Below are 13,126 nucleotides of genomic sequence, written 5' to 3' on the forward strand. Positions count from 1 at the left end.
GAGTTTGTTATATTTAATTCATTCGGTGAAATAATACAGTACTGTACTCTTTGTGTTCAGCATTTTCAATGTTGCCTGTATCACAATTTCATTCCTTTTTATGGGTACACATTACTCCATTATTTTTACATACCACATTTTCTTTATTCCTTCAAGGTTGATGGACAAAAAAAAAAAAGTTACTTCAGCCTTTGGCAATTGTGAACAATACCACCATTTCAACATCGGTGTGCAATTATGTGTTTGAGTCCTTTTCTTTCAGGTCTCTACCTAGAAATTGGATCACAGAATGTGGTAGTTTGAAGCTGGACATACCTAGAAAAACATGTTCTTAAATTTAATCCATTCCTGGGTCCATGTAAAGGAGGACATTTATGATGAGACAATTTCATTTAAAGTGAGATACATTTCATTCAGAATACATCTTAATCCTATTGTCAGAGCCTCTTTAACGGGAATGAATACTGAGGGAGGAAAAAAAAGTCAAAGAAGCACTCTCCAACAATTTTAATTTTCAGTTTTTAAAATATTAATCTTAGCCATTCTAATGGGTTTTGTATTGACCTGTACATTGCTTCAGGGAGAAATGACATCTTAACAATATTTAGTCTTCCAATACATGAACATGGAATGTTCTTACATTTATTTAGGTACATCCTGATTTCTCCTAGAAGTGCTTTGAAGTTTTCTGAGTGTAAATCCTGTATAACTCTAGTTAGATTTGTTTCTTGGTTTCTTTGTCAGATTGCTTATTGTTTTGTGCTAAAAACACTACTAATTTTTGCATATTGATTTTGTACTTCACCCTTTCATTGAATTCATACTAGTTCTGGGAAATTTCTTGTGGATTTTTTAGAAGGTTCTGCTGCAGAATCATGTCATCTGCAAATAGGAAAAGCATTTATTTCTTTCAAATGTGGCACCTTCAGTTTAATTTTCAATGTCTCGAACAATATTGAATTACAGGGGTCACGAGGCTTCCTTGCTTTATTCCAGATTTTAGAGGGAAAGCTTTCAGTCTTTTACCACTTATTTTGTTGTTAGCTGTAGGTTTTTACATAAATGCCCTATTTCAAGGTGAGGAAGTGTCTTTCTATTCTTTGTTTTCTAAGTTTGTAATCAAGAAAGGAGCTATATTTTGTCAAATATCTTTTATCATGAATTGTAAAGATCATGTTTTCCCCTTTCATTCTGTTAATGTGGTGCATTAAATATGTTATTATGTTGAACCACCTTTACACACCTGGGATAATTCCTACAAAATCATGGTGTCTAATTATTTTTTTTTCCTTTTTTATAACTCTTTTAAAGTACTGTTTGCTTGTATTTTGTTGAGGATTTCTGCATTTATGTATTCATTAGAAATAATGGTCTGTAATTTTCTTCTCATGGGATATCTTTACTGGATTTGGTTTTAGGATGATGATGGAATGTATTAATTTACTTTCTTATGTTGACCCTCTTTAATTTTTTGGAAGAGTTTCAGCAGGTTTGGAATTAAGTGTTCTTGGATGTTTAGGAAAATTCTACTGTGAAGTCATATGGTTTTAGTCTTTTCTTTGTTGGGAGGTTTTCAATTACTGATTCAATCTCTTCACTAGTTAAAGTTTATTGAACTATTTATTCCATTTCCTCCTGTGGTAGTTTCTGTGTTTCCAGGAATTTCTCGATGTCACCTAGAGAATACAATTTTGTAATGTTTCCATATAGGAAAATTAATTCTAAATATATCAAAGACCTAAATAAATGCTAAAAACACAAAACTCTGAGAAGACAACATAAGGTAAAACCTTCAGGGCCTTTTATTAGGCAAAAGACAAGACTACAGAAAGGTAGAAAATACTGCAAGTAATATATCTAATAAGCACTTCATATCCAAAATTTATTAAGAATCCCTAGAATGTAACAAGCAGACAACAGCCTAATTAAACAACATGAAAAGGATTTGAATACACATTTTTGCAAAGATTTTCAAATGACCAATACTCATATAAAAAGATGGTCAAAATCATAAGCCTCTAAGAAAATGAAAATCAAAACCTCAATGAGATACCACTTCACACCTACTAGGATGGCTATTTTTTATTGGAAAAAAAAAAGAATATGAAAAGCAAGGATATGAAGAAATAGGAACCCGTGTACATCAGTGGTGGGAATGTAAAATAGTGCAGACCTTGTGGAAACCAATGTGGTATTTCCTTATGAAATTAAATAAGATAGCAGTATGTTATGCAATTTCATTTCTACATATATAACCCAAAGACCTCAAAAGAGGGACTTAAGTGGATATGTGGGGAAATGATGTGGTTCAACCAATTGGTTCCTATCTACCATATAGGAGGTCCAGGTTTTGATGCCCAGGATCTCCTGGTGAGGGCAAGCTGGCCCACACAGTGAGATGGTCCACACAGGATTCCAGCCCACAGGGGAATGCCAGCCAACATGGAGAACTGGTGCAGCAAGATGATGCAACAAGAGAAACAGAGGAGAGAAAATGAGAAGACATTGCAGAACAGGGAGCTGAGGTGGTATAAGAGAGTAACAGCCTCTCTCCTACTCTGGAAGGTCCCAGGATTGGTTCCCAGAACCACCTAATGAGAATCCAAGCGGACACAGAAGAACACACAGCAAATGGACACAGAGAGCAGACAATGGGGGGAAAGAGGTCGGGGAGGGGGGAGAAATAAGAAAAATAAATCTTAAAAAAAAAAAGAATATTTACACACCATTGTTCATAGCAATAGGAAGTTACTGAAAATGTCTACAGTGACTTTATCCTTTATATGTGACCATTTCCAACTATAAACCTACCATTGTAATGGTTACTCTAGAGAAGTCTTACCTTTGTATATGAACATTTCTATTGATAGGGTGACCACTCCACCTTCCTCTGGCTGATAGCCATATGAAAAATCATGTAACTGATTTTTAGTATTCCCCTCTCCTGGATGTCTTGATCTCTGATAATGGTTTTACCTTTGTGATTCACAGACCACCACCCCCACACCTACCCCCATCCTTTGCAGCCCTTAATGTTTATTAATGAAAGAACCGGTTCAAACTCCACCCCAATTACTCATTGGCATCCTGGTGTTTTAAATAGAGAATTTCTGCAAATCTGGAGACAGTTTTGGCCACGAAGCTACTGTGTTCCATTGTTTGTGCAATTAAATGAACACTTCCTCTCTGAGTGACTGGTGTCTTTTAAATCCAGGAACTGAATTTAAAGATATACCAGGAGAAAAGAATCTGCTTTGACAGGAATCACTTTATACTGCTTATAGGAAGTAAAATGGTTCAGCCACTTTGGATTGGAGTTTGGGAGAATCTTTGAAAGTTTAACATATATGTACCACCCAAAACAGCAATTCCATGCACAGGTTTCTACCCCTAGACAGAGAAATAAAACCCATCAAAAGACTTCAGGATGCTTACAGTAACATGACATATAACACCAAAAAAAAAAAAATTTCTAATCTAGTAAATGGTTAAATAAAAAGTTGCTATATATACATGAGAATATTACTCAGCTATAAAAAGCATTTATTATTATATATAACAATGAAATTTAACATCAAAAACATGTTAAGTAGAAGAATATAGGTATAAAAGACTAAATGTTTTATCATACCATTTGTATGAAATTCCTTGAAAAGTAAAACTGTAGAGATGGATGGCAGATTAGTGTTGCCTCAGCTAGGGATATTGGTAAGAACTGACTGAAGAGAACAAGGGAACATTTAGGGGTTAGGGAAATATTCTAAAACTAGTTTGTTGATGGATATTCAACTGTATCCAATGTCAAAATATAACTTTATTCATTGAAAGTGGGTAAATTTAATAGTTTGGAAATTATCCTTAATAAACTAAGCAAAAAAAAAAAAAAAGGATCATGCCATTCATCAATTCAAAGCACTCCTACAGTTTTCCTTTTTTAAGAGTAAAATCCAATGTCTGTATAGTGACTCACATGGCTAAACAAATTCTACAGTCGTGTCCTCATTAGTATAGTGGTGAGTATCCCCATCTGTCAAATCCTACATATCACATTACTACCCAAACCTTCAGTTTTCTCAGATTACTCCTGGTTTATACTATTTAGTTAAGTGGCTTTCTTGTTTCTCCTCAAATCAGCTGAGGACCCACTGCTCCTTAGTTATCCCAATGATCTTCATTGGTTTGTCAGCAACTCTTTGAAGTATTTAATCAAATGTCAGCACCTCAGTGAAGCCTTTCCTGATCTTGCTCTTTGTTATGATAACTCTTGAATGTTCAGTGTCCAGCACTCTGTACCTCTCGTCTCTGACAAGTTTTGACTGTATTTCAAGAAAAAACGTAAAGTTATCAGATATGTATGGCAGGGGATGGATAAAAGGATTGAAAAGTAACTGCTAAGCATTAGGGGGTTTTCTTTTGGGAGTAATGAAAATGCAAAACATTTACGGTAGTGATGAATACACAATTCTGTGATTACACCATCTTATTCCTCCATAAAAATTAATAAAATTAATCTTAGTTTTAGGGAAAACAAAATCTATGTAGCAGCATAACACACTGAACCCTAAGTTAAATCATGAACTAATATATTACGAAAAAGTGTTTTCATCAATTGTAACAAATGTACCACACAAATACAAGTTGTGATAATTAATAATAGGGTGCTATTTGGAAATCCTATATGTTACACATGATTTTTCACAATTACTTGAATTTAAAAAAAAACTTAATCTACTTTTTACTAAATGACCTACAACAACACCGTTTAGAATGTGTTCCAGCAAGAAGCTACATATTTCCTCTATGGTTGAATAATAAAGTCTCTCCATGTAATATGCTAGAATTTTAACCATCTGAGTCTTCAATTCCACTCTGGGCACTCACTATGGAAATAAACCCAAAAAATACAGAAGAACAACTGCATAAAAATGACACATCATAGTGTAATATACAGAAGTAAAAGGTTTAAAAACAAAGTAACAATGGAGCAAATATATCATATATCTGATAAAAAGGACATTCATGAAATTCTAGACTCTAAACTAAATGCTCACATTTCATACTCTTAACTTCACTAGCCTCATTTTATCTTTCCTTTCTCCTTCCAAATTCCCTCAATTTTCTGAGACTAACATCATGGCCCCCCTAATTACTCAGCATTCTCATACTTACACTATTCCTTGTAATTAACAGTAACTGAAACTTTATTAGTTTTTCACCTATTAGCATGAATCCATAACACTCAGCATCTGGTAAATAGGGAATTGTGAAGATATAAATATTTCAGATTATCCGACATATTATATAAGTATATTAATTTTATAGTGAGTAAACACATAGTAACACTTAAAACTCTCATATAATTATGAATTGTTTAAAATAGTTTTATAGATAAAATCAGTTCCTAATTTTTTTCTTATTCCTCCAAAATGTACACATATCACAGGAAGAAATATTCTATGAGAAACTAACAAAACAGCTAGTGTTGGTGTTACCTGAATGGAATTAGATAGCTGTTTTCTCCATGGCTCCTCTGTACTGCTGGTCAAGTTTGTGCAGTTATGGGTAGATTGAGTGTGTTTCGCTGTAGGTAAGGCACATTTCCATCACTTCCATTTCCTTTTATACAATTACTGCCTATCAAAATAATTTCTGAATTCCCTAGTGTTTTGGATGTGCTGCAAGGAACACAGCCTGCAGGAAAAGGTCCATTGGACAAAGGCTGCCCAGGACAAGCAGGGCGAACTCCAGGGTGAGAGATGCTAGGCTCTCTGGTCACAGCAGCATGTGGCTGCTGGCCTGAGATAGAGTTTGGAGGCAGTGATGAGTCAGTTATTGGCCCGTTAGGAATTCCAGTAGATTGTAAGTAAGCAACTCCTGTTTGTCTCATGTTCAAAAACAAGAAATAAAACCTGCTTGTGTGACTTCAAAAATATATAACCAATTTCTTTCCAATTTTATTCTACATTTAATTACTCTATGTTAAAAAATATATACACTGTGAAAACAAGAAATTATGTTCATTTTTAGCTATCACACTTGTAGAGTAGAGCAGAAATCTGTTTCATTTTATAATCAAAGGAAAGACCATTTATTAACAACATAATAAAAAAAAGAAAATAACTGAAAATTAAAAATAATGAATCAGAAATTTATAAATCCTTTTCTCACTATCTAATGAGGGATTTCTAAATTCCATTCAATTGCACATACTTGCCAAAGCCTTTAATCCAAACAAACCTTAAAATGTTTCCTCCTAAATTTGGGATATTTAATTATGAAGTAAATAAAAATTCTAACTGCTTACAATGCATATCAAATATTACATAAAACATAGTAATGCCCCAGGTTTTTTGTACTAAATTAATTTATGACAATTTTCTCTAAAAAGCTCTCTGTCCACGATTATTTTAAAATGTTCTGATTAAAGAATTCTACAGAATGCTGTCAGAAGGTAAAATGAATCATTAACATACAGGGATAAATTTTAGAATATAAATGCTATACACACTTGGTGTTGCTGCATTAAGACAAACTAACTTTTTAACTGTCCCAGCATCAGTTTCTGTGCTGGATTTAAATTATCTCTATTCACACGCAGCTGTTTCAAATGCTAGAGAAAGAAAAGAAGAATATTATGAAACAAATCTAATGAATATCATGTTATAAAACAAACCCTTATTGATAAAACTCAGAACTTTTCTGGTCAAAGATAGTAATGTCTGACCAATAATTTTCCATGTCTTTTCTGAAGTCTGAGAAAAGTAGGAAAAAATGAAAAAAATTCACCACCTGAACAAGGGTGCACTGTGAAGTCTGAATTTCCAATCTTCACATAGAAAGAGATTTAAGTGTTAAGTGCTTAAGGCAGCATTGTTTATAATACTGACAATGGAAATGATGTGGATGACCCGTAACAGAATTCTCACCAAATAATGGATGCATTAATATACATACTGTGTCTGTATAATGTATAGACATAATAAAAGCAGAAAAGCTCTACATAGACATGGGAAGGTCTCACAGCTACATTCTTGAGGAAAAAAACAAAGTCCTACACACTCATAAGGCATTTTACCTTTCATTTATAGAAGAAAGTCAAAAAGGAATATATGAGGGAAAAAAGTCATATATGTTTATGCATGCACAAAATACCTCTGGAAAAAAATAAGAACTAAGAAGACTAGGTGTATTTGGCAAAGGGAAATATGTGGCTAAGAGAAGGAACTTTAAAGAGGTTCTACCTTATATATCCTCTACTTTCTAATAGTTCTTAATAACACATGAATATACTACTTCTTTATGAAATACAAAACACAACAAGCATAATTTCTGACACTGGAAAATGGAGGCTCATTTTAATTATGTATACACTTACTTAATTTACTGCCATTCAAATTTTAATAATTAATACTGAAAGAATTAAAGTGCCTCTACTGCTTTAATATAGAAATAGAAAACTCAGAATAATATCCTTACCTGTAATTTCTGTGGTGTCAGACACCACAAATGAACTTGTTGCTGTTCTGGAGCATGTGAAACAATATGGCCACTACTCCAGGTATCAGAAATATTCTAAAGAAAAATTATTTAAAAAATTAAAGACTATTTGGCTAAATCCTCATAATAAAAGTAATGACTAGTGGGAAATCAAATGACTATGAATTGAGTATATATATTTAATATTCACTTGGGTAAAAAGGATTTATGATTTTAAATAAGTAATAGGATAATACACATAATCAATTTGGAAAATTGTACATTTAAAACATGTATTGATTCCTTAAACTACCCAAAAAGGTTCATACCTAAACCATTACCAATGTACCTAAGGAGGCTGTCCATTAACTCCAACATTCATTTTATTTCATTGTTATAAATTATAGTGAAAAGTATGTTAGGATTATAAAATCAGGAAGATAAATAATTATTTGATAAACTTATCCCCTACTTTATTTATTTAATAGAATGCTAAGATTCCGGGATAGAAAACCTTTTAAAAAAGAAGCAAGTTAGTTTAAAATCTTTTCACTCCCTAATGTCCACAAATATAAAGCACAGGACAGGTTGTCTACTACACTATCTACTATCTAGTACATAACCTCAGGAGTGTTGGAGCTTCTTTATTGACTGGAATTTTTTAGTTTTTCTAAAGTGCACCTATACCTTTGTTGGACTAAATGTTCTTTTCCTCTTGACAGGACTGCACAGGACATCTACTTGGCTAGAAGTCATCATGTGTACTGGCAAGGAGTGCTGTGAAATTGGCGCAAGATTGAGGCCTAATACAGGTTCAGTATTTGGATGATGAGGTTTAAAATCCTAAGAATCACAGGGGAAGACAAAAACCTGGTTCTGGATATTCTTAATTCATTCCTTTAAACTTGTGACACTTATAAGCTGCATACTTTTCAAAGGGATGTGGACATAAGTGATTGTAAATATTGAAAATCAAAATCAAAGGAATCACCAATGGAAGAATGTTATCTACTTAGAAAACCACATTTTGCTTTGTTTTTTAATTAACCCCTAAAATATTTTTATTGAAACCTTAATTTCAAATGCATGAGAATAAAAAAGCTTTTAAACTTGTATTCAAATTTCCTCCCATATTGGAGGGAATTTTATTTTGAATTCATTATCTCTTCACTTAAATAAAAGATTTTCTAGACTTAGTAAAGTAGGTTGACCACTAGAGAATGGAAAAAACCCTTAAAGCTGGGCACCTACAGAACTTATTATGTCACTTCTCACCTGCTGTACTGTGTTCAAGGCACCCTGCCTGGAGGAAAGCTTTGTGGGGATTGGTAGGCTCCATACCTCCTCTATACTAGGAAGTAATTTTGTTTATATTGTGGAAGGTTACACAACTGACCCTAGGAAATTTTATGTAAAAAGCAAATTAATACAAGCCTATTTGAGTAAGAGCAAGTGAACTAAATCTCCGTCAAGAATCTAGCTGCTTATTTTGTTCAAAAAGAAACAGATTCTAATTTTGGGACTTTGAGAAAGATGATAGTATAAAGACCAGGCAGAATATACTTTGTGAATATGAGAACAAAGCTGAACTCTTTTACAGAGTTCTCACAGGCATCTTCACACAATTTCAAGCACAAGTAACAAACTGTGTTTGTTTCTTTAAAATGTGTTCCTGAGTGTGATGGAACACTCAGATGTGATCTTTATTCACAAGCCTATCTGGTAACTTTTACCAGACTGTGGTTGGTGCTGGGGTTTAGTGTATACTCAGGGGACCTGAATCTCTCAACTGTCCATGTGATAGCCAGGCCCTGAACCTCAACAAACTTGCAACTCCTACCATCTGGTTTAATGAACTTACTCCAGCCGCCTAAAAGGAAGTGAAGAAAGTCAATCACCACATCAGGGAGCCAAGAGTGCCTACAACTGCAAGCAGGAGAACTGCACCCATCATCCATGTGGAATCTAACCCCCTCTTGATTATAGAGGTGGAGCGGACATAAACATCCCAGGGTCCACAGAATGGAAGAACAGAGTATGCATTAGAGTAGACTTACTGTTATTCTATTCTGGAACTATTGTGATTAGTAATGGAAGAAAATGTAGCATTGATGTGGAGAAAGCAACCATGGTAGCCGCTATGGGTAGGGAGAGGGAAGAAGAGATATCATGTGGGGGCATTTTCAGGACTTGGAATTGTCCCGGGTGGTACTGCAGGGGCAGTTGCTGGACATTGTAGGTCCTGCCATGGCCCCTGGGTGGACCGGGTGAGAGTGTAAACTACAATGTAAACCATTGCATTCACCAAATGCAATGAATGTGCCATGATAATGAAAGAGGTTGTTGATGTGGGAGGGCTGGGGTAAGTGGGGTGGAGGTTATACGGGGACCTCATATTTTTTTTAATGTAACATTAAAATAAGTAAATAAAAGAAAAAAGAACAAAATTATCACAACTTAAAAAGTAAACAATGTACAGACAAATTAAGTAAATTCTTACCCAGCAAAAATGTAAATGTGGAAAAATGTATTTTAAAAAAATACCATATCTTATTTAAAATATAAAAATAAAATAATACCACAAACTATTACAAAATAAGAAAACAAGTTATTGAAATAAAAGCACAGCTAAACAAATATTCCAGCCACCCTCCTCCTGACTGTGTATCATGGAGAAAAATGTGTCTTAAAATATTTTAAAATAATACCTGTAAATATTTAAATCTTCCTCCAAGGGCAAAGCTATTATGACAATATTTGCTTCTACTTGCATTTAAATGGCATTTAATGGCATCCTGAGGTTGGCTGCAGAATGCATACAGAATGCTGAGATCCATCCAGGCTGCAGAATGCCCATAATCTAATTGTACAGCACAAATAGGTGCCTGTAGGGCATCCATAGGCTGGTTTTGCTGCTGATACAGTACAGTGGAAAGAGAAATGAAGAATACCTGACTAAATATGACTACTTGATTTTATATTACAAATTATATAGTATTATCAGTGAATATTCCTTGTCTATCAACTAAACTTCTTAAATAAACTTACCCTATTGAACACCAGGTATCTACACTTGCTTCTGATTGATCAATAGATTGCCTGCAAGATATGAAGTCATCTTGAACCTTTCTAAAACTTGAATAGCAATTTGGTGTGATGAAAACAGTCTAGAAACAGAGTGGTAAAAGTTACATAAAATTGTTGACGTACTTATTACCTAAGGGTTGACCAATGAAAAATGGTTAATATAAGTTTTACATATTTTACACAATGAAAAATAAGTAAAATTTATTTTAAGAAAAGAGGGAGAGATTTAAGATAGTCACCTTGATAAGCAAAAACTAGAGGAGATCAGACATATACAAAGTGCAGATGAATATGTACGTTGAAAGGCAAAGATACTACACAATAAAATTAAGCCACATGAAGAAATGGAGATTTCAGATTTCCTGTAGGGTAACAACATGGGTGTATGTAAATACCAGGTTGATAGTATTTTTTGGTTTGTAACTTCACTTTTTTTTCCTAAATGAATTAAAAAGCAAATATATGACTGTAAGGTAAGTCATAATGTATAAAAACATGTGCCTTGTGATAATAACTTCATAAAGGTGGGGGAATTGAGAGGTACAGAAACACTGCATAAATTATTGAAATTAAGGCGGTATCTAAACAAGTGTTTGTTAAAAGATTTAGGATGTTAAATTTAAGCCCATAGTAACTACATAAATTATTATATACATTTAGAGCGACAGAATTGAGAGAATGGGTGCTAGGGATGAGAGTCAGGGGTAATGGTGAGTTAACACACAGGGATTCAGGATGTCCATCAGGGAAGAAGGGGAAGTTTTAGGAATGAAAGGGTGAGGCTTTAGCAATACTGCAAATGTGATTAATCCCACTGAATGGTATGCTTGGGAGTGGTTGAGATAGGAACATTTATATTATATGTATGTTCTCACAATAAAAGAAAAGGAAACAGCAACTAAAGAGACAATGACAATTAAGTGCAAAACTTGATCCTAGATGGAAACTAAGAAAGGAGGAGGAAAGGTTCCAAAGAACATTATTGGGACAAATGAAATCAGTGGCATATAAAGATTGTAAAGTCCTAATGAAAGAAATTGTTGATGTTGGAAGAGTGGGGGATGTGGGGAGTAGGTATATGGGAATTTCTTACATTTTTTAATGTAACATTTTGTGTGATCTATATCTCTTTTAAAAAAATAAATTAAAAATTTAAAAAACCCTGTAAAGTTTATATCGATGTTAAATTACTTCAACTTGATTAAATGCACTTGGATGGTTACATAATTGAAGATATTTGTTCTATATGAGAGTATTATATCTTCAAGGAGCATAATGTACACAATCCATTCTCAAATGTTTAGAAAATGGATGGATGGATGGATAAACAGATACAGCACTTGTGGCAAAACGTCAAAAGAAATAGCAAAGGTGGAAATATGTTCAAATTGGATAGGTGTTTGGGAGCTGAGGCAACTTCTGGGGAATTTAAAATTCACCTTAATAACTTGTACAATGGAACTTGGGAGATTAAATCTAATTTTCTCATTTAATAGGTTAATGAAAATTAAGATATCAACTGGTTTATATGGAAAATCAATAATTACACAAATAGTCTGTGGTAAACTCATAACTTGAATCCAAATCTTAGCTCTCAGGCACTGATCTTTCCACCATACCAAAATACAATCTGATGGTAATAAAACACATAATCTATCAGCTTCATCTACATTATATATGCAGGTATACAAGCAGAAAAAAATAATAATAGTGATATCTGAGAAGACTGAAACTTTAGGATTCTTACTTCAATACTCCAAGTAAGGAAAGGCCAAATTATTTTGGATTGCAAAAATCTATTATTACATGAACTTTCCCTGCAAACCCATTTTCTCAATTTAAGATTTCAAATAGAACTGTGGCTGAGATATATGCTTAATGCACGTATTTCCACAGTAAGGTGCAAAATTGGTAATCACAATTAAAAAACAAGTTTCTTCAAGCTACTAACAGTCTTCTGGCAATAAAGAAATCAATTCTCTTTTCTTTTATATAAATATATTAAGAAATGATAGAAATCAGAGTGAATGTAATTATTTAATAGAAAAATCATACAAGTGATTTCTGAAAGGACAAAGATTTTTTAGAAACCAGCAATTCTAGTAGGATGAAAACAAAATTTAATGAGGAAAGTAAGAAATGACTCACTAAAAGCAATTCATCCTATTAGAAAGAAAGTACAAACAAAGCTGGTATCAATTTTACCTCCCAGAAATCTTATTTATTTATTTATTTAGATATCAGATTGAACCTGACCCTGAGACCTCATATGTGGGAAGCCAGCACTCTGCTAGTGAGCCGCATCAGCTCTCCTAGGTTGTTGGGTTTTTTCCAGTTATTTTTTGCTTGTTGTTTTCTTTCTTTCTTTCTTTCTTTCTTTTTTTAGGCACTAGCAACTAAACTCAGTATCTTCCACATGGAAAGCTCAACCACTTGCCTAATATCCACTCCTGAAATCTTTTGTTTTAATGTACTTAAAATATTGAGTCACTGGCCAGATTATACTACATAACATTTTAGACTGAAAATCAACTCTCAAGCAGAAATAAACAAAGGCACACAC

At 33.6% G+C, this 13,126-nt stretch overlaps 1 pseudogene; it reads right to left on the minus strand.

The window, feature by feature from the left end:
• The window catches only part of LOC139438578 (lysine-specific demethylase 6A-like), a 74,145-nt pseudogene that overhangs the window by 32,969 nt on the left and 28,050 nt on the right, over positions 1 to 13,126 (minus strand).

This window comes from Dasypus novemcinctus, assembly GCF_030445035.2.
Source record: "Dasypus novemcinctus isolate mDasNov1 chromosome Y unlocalized genomic scaffold, mDasNov1.1.hap2 SUPER_Y_unloc_1, whole genome shotgun sequence".
In the NCBI taxonomy this organism is placed as follows: Eukaryota; Metazoa; Chordata; class Mammalia; order Cingulata; family Dasypodidae; genus Dasypus; species Dasypus novemcinctus.